General features: G+C 34.1%; 1 long non-coding RNA gene across 1 annotated transcript; it reads right to left on the reverse strand.

Moving 5' to 3' along the window:
* Positions 1-7,821: 7,821 nt before the first annotated feature.
* Positions 7,822-8,127, reverse strand: LOC145051632 (uncharacterized). Its single transcript, XR_013683747.1, has 3 exons — positions 8,063-8,127; positions 7,936-7,983; positions 7,822-7,850 (listed from the first exon to the last, which is right to left on the reverse strand). It is a non-coding gene; the product is annotated as an uncharacterized LOC145051632 (long non-coding RNA).
* Between the last annotated feature and the right edge of the window lie 7,306 nt (positions 8,128-15,433).

Here is a 15,433-nt window from a genome sequence, read left to right on the forward strand (position 1 = left end):
TTTTTTTTCTCATTTGAGTAACAGTGTTTTTTTTAGGGTTTTTGACACCGTAGCACATCAATGTTTGGTCAATTTGCATATTTAGTCACTAATTTTTTTTTTTGTGCTCAATTGATCCTTAATGTTAGTAAATACCGGCTAATTAAGGGAATGTGAGAAAATGTTACCGGTTTAGGGGTTACTGCCGACGTGTATTGGCTTATGTGGACAACCATTTGATTATGTCATCTTATAACATGGAAACCTTCATTATATTGAACTGTTGCCGTATATTGGCTTATGTGGACAACCATTTGATCATGTCATCTTATAACATGGAAACCTTTATTATAATGAACTGCTAACGTGTATTGGCTTATGTGGACAACCATTTGATCATGTCATCTTATAACATGGAAACCTTTATTATATTGAACTGCTAACGTGTATTGGCTTATGTGGACAACCATTTGATCATGTCATCTTATTACATGGAAACTTTCATTATATTGAACCATCGACGATACATTGTTACCTCAAATTATGTCAGTGCCTCCCTCCCGATACTCTACACTCAATCGATATAACCAGAGCAATGTCTGCCTCCTCCAGTCGATCGATCAACCTCTTGTGTGTCGGAAACCTTCGTGGTGATGAACCTTGTCCACCTTGCAATTGTCAAGACGCAATAAGCGTGGAAAGGACTGCCTGGACCGATGATAATGTAGCCCGCAAGTTTTGGTACTGCAAAAACTCTTTGGTGAGTATTCTTTTTGTTTACTTACACCGTATTTGTTATTTTGAGTCGGGAACGTACACATTTTCATTAATCGCAACCCTAACCCTAATTTTGGTTTTCCCTTGTAATAAGTCAGCTGAATGTCCGAAATGCAAGTTTTTTATGTAGAAAGACAAAATGGAGGAGTGTTAATACAAAGAACTGCTTCGCAAGATGAGGTTTGAGCTAAAAAGGAAAGAAGACTCCAGTGAAGTTTCGAAGGTTCAAAAGAAGTTGGTTAAATTGCAGCAGATAAGCAAGTGTTTGAGACACAGTTGACGGAGTTGATGAAGCAAAACAGACTCCTGAAGTGTGGGATCTTTGTTATGATTATTGTGGTTATTGCTATGTGGTTGAAATGCCCGTGAAAAGTGCAGTTGATCAAATATGTATTTATGGTTGATCGTATATAATTCCAACTAGTTTTTTGGAAAGTGTATAGGTAGATATAGAAAGTTGTTTGCTTTTTTGGGAAGTGTATGAGTGTATGGGTACATGGTCATGGTTAGATCCTAGTTGTAATGTATAGTCATGTTTTTGGTTGAATGCTTGTTTGATCAGTGTGTGTGTTTGTATGGGATGGTAGATGTAATGGGATGGCAGTACATGGGAACAATTGTAATGACTTTTTGTCGATTTAATGAATGGTATGAAAAATCCTACTTGTTATATACCTAGCTAAATTTAATAATATGCATGTGCTCCTTTTAAAAATTGAAGTGTGGGTACCACATTGTCGGTAATAAGGACCTCACTTGGTCCATATAAAAGTGCATTGTGTTTAGAGTTCTATGCAGGGGTATATATGGAAAAGTAAGGGCTAGTAAGGGCATATGGACCACTGACCACACATGGTATATAAGGATATAATCAATGACAATTTAAAATTAGCTATATATGGAAATATATTCCCTTGCCATGCAGTTTAACCAGACAAGCCCTTACCATGCATGCAACTTCAAAATAACACAAAAAAGCTCAAAATAACAACCAAATTAATTAACACAAAATACATATCACATAAACCAACATAATTTTATACAAACAACCATAGTTGACAGCAGTTTCATAAAACACATCAACAGTACACCAAAACACATAATTTCACACTACACACCATGTTCATATCACATAAACCAACACTTAAACTTATTCTAGAGTAACAGGTTTAGCTTCTGAATTCCCAGGTGCATCTGCACCACCAACTTTCTTGCCCAACTTCAACTTGATAATCCTTTCAGATTTCTTCCTCCTGATTTTCTTCAAAAAGGTTGCAATTGGTGTTTCTCTAGTCTCCTGTTCTTGCACATGAACCTGACTAGGTTCTCCATTTCCTGATGCATCAAACTCCAAAGGAGTGAGTTCCACCTCATCATAGTGTTGTTGCACATGCACCTCATTGACTGCTTCTCTACCACCATTTACTGCTCCTCTATCATCATTTACTGCTCGATCACTTTCATTCACTTCATCACACTAATTCATTGCATTACCTTGATTACCTTCATTCATTGCATTACCATCATCACCCTTATTGACTGCTTGAGCACCACCCTGATTGACCAATATGAAACATCATTAGAAATTAAGAAAGAAATTGAAAGAATTAACCATTTAGATACTTTTTTGCCTGTTTTGTTTTTCTTTTAGCTTTGATTTTAGGAGGCCTTGTCAGAGTACAAGCTCTTTTGTTGTGTCCTTCAATCTTACAAAGACTACATTTTTGTTTTTTCCCAGCCTTGGATACATTTACCTGCTCCTTACCTTTGTTTTGTGTTTGGGTAGTTTTCTTTGATTTTTTTACTTGATTGGTTTTCTGTTGCATTCTTTTTTCCTTTTAGTTGCAGGGCTCCCAGGCATAGTTCAACAACAGGAAGTAAAAGTGGGGTATAATCAGTTGCATGCCACATGTTACTTTCATTCATAGGTGCTAACCTAAACTTGTGTGCCTTCATGTAAGTGATGCCACTAAACATTTTGTTCATATATGACTATACATCCCTATTCATATAACTAATAGTTGCAACAGAATGGACACATCCCATTCCATTAAGCTGCCAAAGCCTGCATGAGCAAGTTCTTTCTTCAAGATCCACCTCATAAGCATCTGTTGTTCCTCTTACTTCAAAATGATTTAGTCCACTAGTTAAGACTTGGTATGTCTTAGAGATTTCTTAATCTCGTTCACTAATTCTCTAATTGTTAGACAAATTTGGTTGCTCTATCCTTGATCCTTGCATTTCTTCTTGAACACCCTCTCCATCATATATATCCTCAACTTTGTAACACTCCAATCCAGGTTTTTACCCTCCTTTCCTTGAAACGAATTTTTATTGAAAAATTAGTCCCTTCCGTACGCTGAGCGTACTTATGAGTACGCTTAGCGTATTGAGGTGTAAGGATCGCGGAGATGAACCACGTACGTGGGACGTACGAGGAGGTATGCGGGGTGTACGTGGCAGATAGCCAAAACCCTAATTTTCGGACTTGTAACCTATTTAAGCAACCTTTCACCATTTGGACCAAACCCTAATCAGCCTCCATAGCCTCATTTCATCCCTTAACCCCAAATTTTCTTGTGAGTGTGATTCTTAAGCTTAAAGAGTGTTTTGGTGGCCATTTTAGAGAGTATTCAAGAGGGAGAAGGTAGTGATCAAGGCTTGGTGTCATTGAGCTTCTAGATCTTGCATCAAGTTCATCTTGAGGAACTTCTGGAGGTATAAAGTCATAACCTTGTCATCTCTTTTTTTAGTTAAGCTAAAGTATTGTTATGGAGTCCCTTTTTGGTTTTGGACCTTCTCTTGTGAGTTGAGCAACTCCAGAGACTTGGATAGTCAGATCTAAGCTCTTTGAGCACGCTAGATGCATAAAGGTGCTACCTTGAAGGTTGTTTAGATGACATGCATGAGTTTGAGATCTTATATGAAGTTTTAATTAGAAGAATGAAGTTTCGGAGTCTCTTATGGCATGCAAGGGCATAAAGTTGCCAACTTTATAGGCAACTTTATGCCTTAGGATGTCTTAATGAGCTCAGATCTGAAATCGGACGTTGAAATCCCAAGTATTAAGCACTTAATGGTCGTTGGTGCATCTTTTGTTTGTACGCCGGGCGTAACCGTGTGTACGCTGCGCGTACATGCAAGAGGCTCAGTACGCTAAGTGTACTGGAGTGGTATGTTGGGCGTACGCACCCTAGATGGGTTTGGGCTTTGTGTGGACTTATGAGCTTTTTGGGCCTTTTTTGGGCCTAGTCCCATTTAGGGTTGGTGGACTGTTATTCGATTTTGGGTCATACTTGTATTGGTTGGGCTTTTGGGTCATATGGCCCATTAATAGTTTTTATCTTAAATACTAGGCCCATCAGTAAAGGAAAGACTTTCGGGCCATCATGAATGAACTTAGGCTTAGGTCTTTGGACTCTTTGACTAAGATGAGTTATAATCCTAATTTAGGGTTAATTGCTTCATTCATCAGTGTGAGGTACCAGACTGTTAGGCAAGCAACTTTTGTGTTCAACAGACTGAAGCGAGTCTCCTCACCATACCAATGGGTCGAAGGCACCAAGGTCGGCCCATATTTATTATGATGCTTTAATAGTTATATGTGGAGTAAATGTGTGATTTTTTTGTGTTATGTGTTTATGTAAAGAACATAGGGGAGCCCATGGCAAATGGTTAAGACCATGGGGGGAGCCTATGGCCCACGGGTATAAGACCAGAGGGGTAGTCCATGACATTCCGAATGAAGACCATTGAGGGAGTCCATGGCATCCTTATGTGTATGTTTGCATGAAATTATGTGGTTGTATGGTTGGGTATAAGAGGTGGCGGTAGACCGATGGTATAAGCGACAGAGGTGACAGTGGTGGGGTCGGCTGATGGCAGAGGTGGTAGTAGTGATGGTGGCGGTTGTGGTGGTGAGGAAGGTGATGGAGGTGAAAGGAACGGGCGGCGCTACATAATCATTTATGATTATAAGTGACCCATCGCGCTGGTACGTCGAAGGGTTAGAGCGACATTTGTGAATTATGTAGTTGAAGTTGAATCTCAAGATCTCTGTCTTATTTTGAATCTCAACGGAACCTATATATATATATATATATATATATATATATATATATATATATATATATATATATATATATATATATATAGGAAACCTACAAAAAAAGTCATTAAATATTCACCTTATAATCGATTTAGTCTTTATATCTCTTTTTATTTAATTAAGTCATAAAAATCGGTAATCGTATTCAGTTTCACCCACTACAAGAAAAATAGCCTTTTACGATGCGCAAACCACGACACTCATTGATTTATGTTACGCAATGGAGAGTGACGTTAAAAAAGTGTCATCTCTTCAAAAAATTTAAGGATTTAGGTCATGCATTATTGTGTGCCCTTAAATTAGCGTCATACGAGAAAAAATTAAAAACACGGAGGGCGCTGTATCTTAAATGGGCATCCTCTATGAGTGTCGCTTTATAATTTTAATGAAAAGCGCGTTTAGTAGATAGGGGGAAAATGAAATCCCTAAAATTTTGAACACCCGCCTTATTTTTTGTCCTCCAATTTTGTTTCCTTCTTGCCCTAATTACGATCCTTTCTTCCCCCTCCATGGATTCGACTGCCGCCTTGCCTAGTTATCGACACTCCTTCCTTCGTTCCGCACTTGCCTTCTTCGCCTGACAATATCTCAAGAAGTACAACTACGAAAGCGTACAAGTCGGACTTATGTGTCGAAACTCCGGTAGACTGAAATTCAGGAAACATGTAGCCTCGTGTGCCCTAGAATTTCACGAATCTTGAATTTGGCTTACTGGAATCTCGTTCCAAGCGGCTATCGGTTTCGCCACAGAGTTCTGCCGTTCCAAAATTGCATATTTTCGCGTTGAGTGACTATGATTGGGTTACAATTATGCTTGAGCCGACGATTGGGTTACAATTATGCTTGAAAGTGTGAAGAATTTACATGCTCCATCTACTTCTATCCTAGAGCCGACGATTTAGGGCCTTACAGCTTCTCATCCCACATAGCGCCGGCGATTTAGGGCCTTACAAGCCCTAGCTCGGATTGAACTAAGGTATGCTTTACTGAGCATGATTTGTCATGATTTTTTGTTCTGCTTACAAGCCCTAGGTCCGATTTCAAGAAATATCTCATTCTATTCAATGAAGCAGGTCTGATTCTTCTCTTCTGGTTGCACTAAGGTATGTCGTGCTTACTGTTATTCATCTAGTCTCTTCTTCTTCTTCTTCTTCTTCTTCCCTGATATCTTAATTTTTCGTGTAACACCTACCATTTCTTCACTTTTGGAACGCGTACAATTTCTTCACTTATTCTTCTTCTTCTTCTTCCCTGACTCGAATTACTTTATCACGCCATTTGTGTTGATGGGTGCAGCGCTAGCTTTTTTCCTAATCTATTTCCAAGTGAACTGGTCACTAGCTTGTGTGGTGGTTGTGGCGGAATCAAAATGGGGGTTTCAGCCATACTCAAGCAAAACATATAGACATCATTACCACTTGGCCAATTGTCATGGCCCTCCACTCGCTGGTTCTAAACCCTGAAGACACGACCACCACCACCACCATTACTAAACCAATAGAAGAACTTTCAACAATGGTGAAACCTGATCAGGCCTTATACCTGATAACATTAAAGGTCTTTTTACATCCCCACCCGCTAATTTCTTTGAGTTAATTATATAAATGTTTTTCATGGTGATTTTGTCATTCTTTTCAGTTTGAAGAGGTTGTTTATAAAGTCAAAATTGAAGGTTCAAGAGTCAGATCTACCACATGTTGGATAAAGTGATCTTGCTCTCTAAAGGCTCATAGATTTACTATGGTTCTACTTCCACATCTTTGGACTATTTTTCTTCAATTGGATTTTCCATGTCTATTACAGTCAAACCGACTGACCTTTTTCTTGATCTTACTAATGGTAAATCAATAATTTGAAATGATATTATTTGTATGTGATTTTTTATCGTTATTAACCACAAAAAGTTTTTAAATCTCACAGGAAGGAATTGCACCTGATTCAATGCATGATTATGAGCAAGGTGAAAACACGGACGATGAGAAGAAATCAATAAGGCAACAACTCATCAGTTGTTATGAAACAAGACTGAAAACTGATGTATGTGATTTGGACGTTGGCAATTACAATCCTGGAAAAGAAACTTTACCAAGTAAGTATTTGTAAAAATAATAATAATAATAATAATAATAAATAATAATAATAAATTGATGCATATGTTTTTTTGGAATGTAAGGGTAAAATGGTAGAAAAGAAAAGAAAATAACATTATGTATTGAACACTTTGTGTGTATAAACTAACTCTCTTTGAAAGTAGGAAACTGTGTGGAATCAGAGCAATGGTGTACAAGTAAGTATTTGTAAAAATAATAATAATAATAATAATAATAATAATAAATCCCAGCTTGATGAATGATGATCGAGGTTAGTGGATTCTACTCCACAAATTAGGTTCTTGCTTTTATCAACTTACCTCTTTATAACTGTTGTTAACCTTGCGATCCATTGACCATCTAATTTGAAAAAATCTACTTTTCTAATGGGACTTATTTTTTTTAATGGTGGCAGGAAGCCAGGAGAAATCAAGGTGGCAAAGCAAGCCATGCTTCATGGAGAAATTAAGATGATCTTAATGAATATTTTTGGTAAGTACTCTCTTAATTTTATAAAACTTGCATTCATGCTGAAACAATTATGTTTTTCCCATGGATAGCAGTCAGGAGATGTCAAGATCACGTTTTAGTGTGGAGCTTGATGTTGCAAATGCAGTAGGGTATAATATCATGAGACATGCATGCAGTTTGTTATATTGGGCAACCAACAGCTCCCATCATACAACAGAGGGTATAATATCATGAGACATGTATGTGTTTCTTGGTCATGAAACAACAGCTGCAAAACAACAGCTCCCATCATACAACAGAGGGTATAATATCTGCAGGGGCGTAGGATGATCGTCTTGAACGAACTTGCTGATGTGGCGTAGGCTGACAGAAAACATCAAGTCAAACAGAAGTGCATCTAAAGGTCCTTTGCTCTTTTGTGACCCCTGTTGTAAAAAAGACAAGAATAACATGAAGCATCAAAACTTTATTAAAATAGATCAAGAGTTTAAAAAAAATCATTTTAAGTACCTTTCCTAGTGCCCAATCTGCAGAATCAAAGAAAGCACGATCATGATCCTGTATGATTGGGGAACGAATTAGTTGTTAGTATTCTTCTTCCATAATTAGACAAAAAAAAGAATGGAAATTGAATTACCTTTGAGATTAAAGGGGTTTTTCTTGGTAGTAATCCACCATATTTTTTCTTGATTATAGCTTCCTACAAACAATGAACTTTGTGAAATTTCAATTTTAAAGATTATATAGTAAAGACTATTCAACCACAATTTTAAAGATCAAATAAGCACATGATTTAAGACTTTTAACTAAATCCCTTGTAATGGTGATAAAGGGCAAATAAGTAAATTAGGATAATATCTACAAAAGAAAGGAAGTACCTCTTGGGCTTGTGTGGGCATGGGATTGTCCTCTGCTTTTTCTAAATCCTTTGGGATTTCTTGTGAAGATGAGTCATTGTTTACTTCAACTTTTTGATCATTATCCACAAGATTAAGGTCTTTGGAACCCACATTTGTCTCGGACATTTTGCACGTATTTACAGAAAAACCTGCTAATAACACAAGAGTGGGATAATTTTCATAATGATACAGTTTTTCAAACTTTTCATGGAAAAACATTTAGTCCCATATATCGATGATAGGCTTAATTGTCATCTTATAAAACTAAGTTTACTGTTTTCTATCTCACTTAATAACCTTCTTTATTTTATCATACTCTAAAATGAACGAAAGCATTCATGTTATCTTTTCTCATAAATGAACTAGGCATACAAGTGATGGATTGGAAAAAAAATTGTTACCTGCTGTAGATGGTCTTCTTATGGTTTATTTATTTATGATATAATGGGGATGATTATGATAGGAGCGGGGTCTTCTTGGACATCTGGAGTGAGACGAAGCAACATAATTAAAAGGCACTACTAGAAAAAAGGAGATACAAGGTAGCTAATGTGTATCTTTGAAAAGCTTCTTGAAGTTAATTTCCTTATATTAGTTATTTTCATATTTACTTTTTTGATAAACACTATTTTTTAGCCGTACTTAAAATTTTTGAATGAAAGCCCAACACTTAGCAATTACCCTTTTAATCTTTATCTATCACTGTTTTTTTTATTTTTATTTATTTTTATTTTGGTCTTTCATCAGGTACCCTTTTAATATTTATATATCACTGTATGGGTTTTTTTTGTTCTTCAATTGCATACTGGAAAATTTGATTTGATTACTCAATAGTTCCAGTTGAGAATCAGGTTCATATGTAATCCATGTTAAAATTTTGATTTCTTATTATAATTCTTTCTTTTATTTAGTCGTATAATCTTCCCTTAATTTTCCACTTACGAGAAAAAGATGAAGATAAGTTATGCACTCCAACTGCCTGACAATATGTCTGAAAGAAGAGCCAACTCACTGCCATTATTTCTATGTGTCAATATCAGACTACTCAAGCAACTTATGAGTATAGAAAGCATCACAAGAAAATCAGATCAGACTACAACTACACAGACACTTACATAGGATGCCACCTGTGCCTCCTACAAAATTTCACATTCCAACCTGACTTCATTTCGTTATTTTTAAAAGGGGGAAGAGGTCACAGACACATAAAAAGCAAAACACTGAAGCAACTTGATTCACATATTGAGAGCATACACTTGCCTTTAGTTTCTGATTTCTCCTTTTAAGCACCTGACCATATTCAAGACTTCAATCTGTTCACGCCCCTATTTAGTTGTTTCACGGCTTCACCATAGCAGTCATGTCTACAATTTTTCACCTGATCAAAGCCCAAAATAGCACAGCTGACGTTGCACAACATACAAAGGCCATGCCCAATTCATATGGACTTCACTTTTGAAAGGGTGGCTGTCCACACCTGCAACCTGTCTACAAAATCAGATGTTCACATGTTTATTTCACCATATCATCAAGCAAACTACACGTTAACAACTTATCTGCCTCTAATACATGCCATCTCTTCCTGCCCCTATCGTTATACATATATTGAGAGCTACAGAAACTTCTAGTAGAGTACAACGGTTCAAAACATTTTCCTCATTTCTTGATGGTGAAAATGGTCCAGAAGCAGTAAGCACATCCAAATTTGCCAAGTTTAGTGGTCTTTTAACTCTTATGATCTTATGAACATGGACACTTATAAAAACACATTATTTTAGTTGATTAATTATAGCTATTTTCATTTCAGGCTTTTTGCATACCCTTAGGAGCTGTTGGATGTTACAGTTGCCAAATTTACCCCTGTGAATACAGATGGTGAATCTGGTGAACCAACGTACATTATATCAGATCGATCAGTTGAAAGTAAGCGAACTTTATATACTTCTTTGATAGTAACTTTTTGTGTAAAAAGCTTGTCATCAAGAAGTTGCAACTCTGATAATCAAATTCACGACAAAAATGAGAGAAGATAGGAACAACTTTTGATTCTAATTTGTACTACACATTAAGAAAATGCTAATTTCCATGACACACACAAAAACAAAAACAAGTAGTTCCCATCTTCTCTAAGAGGAGTCATCTACTTTTGGAATTTTAGATTAATGAATTTGTATTTTTTGCAAAGTATTAAATTAAGGATAATTTAAATAATTTGATGAGGGATTAATTACACTTACAGGAAGAACTGGAGGGACTTACTTCTAATTACCCTAATCGCTTCAAAGTTTACTATGTATTGAATCCGGTAGGTATTATTCTTAGTAACAAAAAGCCTATGATAAACAAATAAATGATAGTAGGTTGCTGTTTGTTGCATTGAATTAAACCTAGTATTTTTTGGGTTTATTATAAAATATAAATTAAAATAAAGGGCCTGGTTTTGTATTTGTGAAGCCACCGGAAGGATGGACAAGTGGCGTTGGGTTTGTATGAAAAAAAAAATGATCCAAGACCATTTACCTGCACCTTCATCTGATATCAAGGTATCTTATTCTAATTCAACTCCTTTCATTCAAACATGTTTTGAAATATTTATTCAACAGTGGTAAAAAAGGCTAAAATACGTATTATGTGTTTGTTGTGTGAACAGATTTTACGATGTGGGCCACCACCAACGAACAAGGCGATGGCTGCTCATCTTGAAGCTTTGGGACATGAATCAGATATGCTATTCCAATTTTAAATTCAAAACCTCCTATTCATAATTTGAGATTTGAGATTCTGTTTGTTGTATTTGGGATTTTGTTAGCCAGAAGCGTGATGTTAGTTATGTGATGAATTCAAACTAATCTTATTTGTAAGTAAGTTTATTTATTTGTTTTGGACTTGAGCTTAAAATATTCTAAATTACATTTTACAGGAGTACGCATGTTGCCAGCTGGAAGCGGTATGGGTGTTATGTGTGGGATGACTAGAGGCATCAAGATGGCAAGACCCCCCTCTTCCTCCATCATGAATTCCACCACTGTTTTGTTGACTTCCAGTACACCAACACCAACACCTGCTCAAGGAAACTCCATGTTGAGATCACGTGAGGCTATGCATATGATTCAGGTGAGTTTCAGTTTATGTTATCTTTCACTTTACGTTTTATTATTTTTCACTTTTGAATTTGCATTTGAGTTTCAGTTTGCATTCGTGTTTCAGTTTCCTTCTTTCAGCAACCTTCCAAAATCCCTTCAGCCAAATAAAGAACAACAAGAAGCTTTACGCCCTTGGTTTATGAAGTGTTTTGGTAGGATGGGATTGTGTAAGGAATTGAATCGTTCATTCCCCACAAACAAGTTCTGCAAGGTAAACTACCAAGTTTAAATGAGTCATTTTCTGTTGTCTATTTGTGGTTTTAAACTTAAACTGTTGAGCATTCTTGTTTTTATGAGTAGTTTCATATTATGTTATGTACTTGTTAATCTTGAATCCTATTCTGCAATTATTATATGTGTTAATTAAATGCTTTTGTACATTTGTAGATACCTCCCTGGACCAGATGACATGTCAGTTTTGGACATTGCATACACAATCTACACAAAGTTTGAAGAATGTCGAAGTGTAATGTCCTCAATATATAAGGTACGTATTTACTTCTCATTTGGATCGAAGTTACATTGGAAATCGTATTCAATCATGGATCTTCCAAGTCTAGCTGTAGGTATATGTTTTTCTTAATGAATAATGTAATCATATGTATGAATATGAAATAAAGTTTGTTATTTAGTATGTAATAATCATGTATAGGGAGAAAACAACATCTATTGATTTGTTTTATCTTTTCATGGATCGATTATTTGTATGATATTAAATTTTATGCAATGGATTGTATTTTTTGTATATAGTATTTTATTTTTTGTTATGAGACATTAAATGCAAATTTAATTTGAAAATTAGTAAATCTATAAATAATATTTTTTTTAAAACATTTAAAATTATGATACGCAAAAATGTGTGTCATCTTTATTTATGACATGGCCTTTCTTGACAGGGGCTTCCTTGATACACATTGCGTGTCATAAACACGCGCGTCGTAAGGTTACGACGCGCGAATGCGTGTCATCTTCTTTTATGACAGGGCCTTCCTTGATACGCATTGCGTGTCATAACCGCGCGTTGTAAATGCGCCTCATAAATGCGCGTCGTAAATGCGCGTCGTCTATAGACGACGCGCAAAAGCGCGTCGTCTCTCTTTATGACAGGGCCTTCCTTGACACGCATTTGCGCGTCGTCTGAGCGTTTTACGACGCGCAATGAGCGTCGTAAAAGGCCTTTTTTCTAGTAGTGACCCTTTTACCCGGTCAACAAGTCATCCAACTTTCAAAAATTACACTTTTAGCCAAGATTTCAAATTCATTACAAATTTCATAAAAAATTTACACTTTTGGCCTAGATTTTAAATTTTACTACAAATTTGGTAAAACATTTACCCTTTTGGCCTAGATTTCAGAATTTTATTATGAATTCATCCTAACATTAGTTTTTTTTACAACATTGTTTCTAAAAAAAAGTTTTTTATTTATAAAATCAAATTTATACAAAAAATGTATATTTCAACTAAAATATCTTATATATATATATATATATATATATATATATATATATATATGAGGCCAATATGTAAGGATTTTTTTGCAGTTTTCTATATATATATATATATATATATATATATATATATATATATATATATATATATATATATATATATAAGTTAATGTGTTTATTACATTTATTGTGTGCTAAATTGCACCAACATGAATTTAGTAAAATTAAATAATTATTTAATTAAAAAAGATAGATATTAAATGATTTCCATAATTATATATATATTAAATATAATTATTTTTTTATGGAAACTAATTAAATTCATCATTAATGTCAGTAATAACATTCTTTCAGAATGAATTCGTATCTAGGTTTTTATGTATGAGTTCATTTTTTTGTTTCAGTACTCACTTACTTAAAATACAATAAAGTTGCATTAAATATAAAAAATGAGAGTGTATTCTACTGTAATACACTCTCATTTTTCTAGATACGAATTTATTGTGAAAAAATATTATTGTTGACATAAATGACAAATTTAATTAGTTTCCATAAAAAATAATTATAAGTATGGATATCATTTAATATACATATAATTTTTACTAAGTTCTTATTGGTGCATTCTAACACACAATAGATCTGAGAAACATTTGAATCTACCTACCTCTCTCTCTCTCTCTGTATATATATATATATATATATATATATATATATATATATATATATATATATAATTTTTATAGTTTGTAGGGACAATGTTTTTGCAACTCTATATGTTCAACCCACTACTCATTTCTTCTAACTCTGTGTGCGATTTCGGGGTGCGACAGAAAATGGGAGCATTTTTCTCTCTTTCTCTCACTCTCTCTCTCTCTCTCTCTCTCTCTCTCTCTTCCTCCTCTCTATTTCTCTCTCCTATTTCCCTTTTCATCTTTTCATTGAATACCACTTCTTGTGTGTGGTAAAAAAGTGTAGCAAAATAAGAGAGTGTGGTACCACTGATTTTGTCACTTTTTGCCTCAGTAATTCAATCAAATAATCAAACTGTTTCGACTTTTTAATTATTTTTATCTCAATTAAGCTGAACAAATATAAGCTTGAATTTTTGATTTGTGTCTGTTAGAACATTTTCAACCTTATATTATTTTTGGTATTATAAAGTATAAACATCGTTTTTTTTGTGTAAAACTCTTCCAATCAAATATTATTTTCAATGTCATATTTTTTTATTTTGTTTTAAACAAGAAACTAATCTATTCCTAATTACAACTTATGTTTCAAATGAGATTTAAACTCATGATCTCAAACTTTGATGTATATCTTTTACTGGATTGATGACTTTGATGGATATATTTGCTTGGATTGATGACTTATCGGGTGGAGAAAAGATATTCCGAATGACTTGATATTTGCTAAAGATATTCAGAAAAGAGATATGATTTTTGACAACATAGTTGATCTGACTTGATATTTGCTGAAGATATTTCGAAAAGAGATATGATTTTTATAGCATAGTTGATCTGACTTGATATTTATTGAAGATATTTCGAAAAAGAATATGATTTTCGATAACATAGTTAATCTTTCTTTTAATCAGTTTATTTTTAGAAGCTCTAATGTTTCGGCTAGATAGATTTATTGGTTGTCAAACCCTTTCTTAGCTTTGTTTTATAAATTTCCAGCTTGTTATTTTTTATTTTATTTTAAAATACAGATGTTTGAGAAAAAATGACATGGGCATTTCTTACCAATAGGACAAACACCGTTTGATATTTCTTTAAATTTTTCACAAAACAAATCTACTATAATAAATGAAAAACTTTTTGTCAAATGACACCTTCTCATTGATTTGCCACATGTCAATTTGTGGTTACTTTCAACTAAATTTTTTCCACATGACATTTTGTGGTCGTTTCATTTTTATTGAATTTCATATAATATTTAACTAAATAAATGTCAATTTCATTAATTGATTTTTTTTAATTGCAAAATTTCTAAATTAAAACCATATTAGTTTCCTTTGTTTATTTTTCTAAGTTATTTGTTTAAATTTAAAAAGGAAAAACACTTTAATTTTAATAATTCAATTATTTTTCTAATTTTTCTTATAAATTCAAAATTTTCATATGTTTAGAATTTCATATTTAATTTTTTTTTTAAATAAACTCATTTAATACATGAGCCTTAGTCTTACACCTAGTATATAATATTATTTTTAAAACGACGCAATTTTTTATTTGCCAGGCGGAACCTATAAATTTGATGCTATTTTCAGAATATAATTAAATTTTGGTTAATTAATTAGAAAATTTGTTTTTGTATTCTTATCTTATTTTTATCACTTTTTATTTTTTACATTTTTATGAGAAAATAGTGTCATGTGTGAACCGTTGTAGATCTCTTGGAAGTTGGACCACAAAACAGAAGGCTGGTCAAACCACTACTAACCTTGCTCACAGAAGTTTCAAATTGAAAAGTCGTGGTTTGGATTCCCTTCATATCCAAACCAAATGGCA

This window comes from Lactuca serriola, chromosome 5 (assembly GCF_051521515.1).
Source record: "Lactuca serriola cultivar US96UC23 chromosome 5, Lser_US96UC23_V15, whole genome shotgun sequence".
In the NCBI taxonomy this organism is placed as follows: domain Eukaryota; kingdom Viridiplantae; phylum Streptophyta; class Magnoliopsida; order Asterales; family Asteraceae; genus Lactuca; species Lactuca serriola.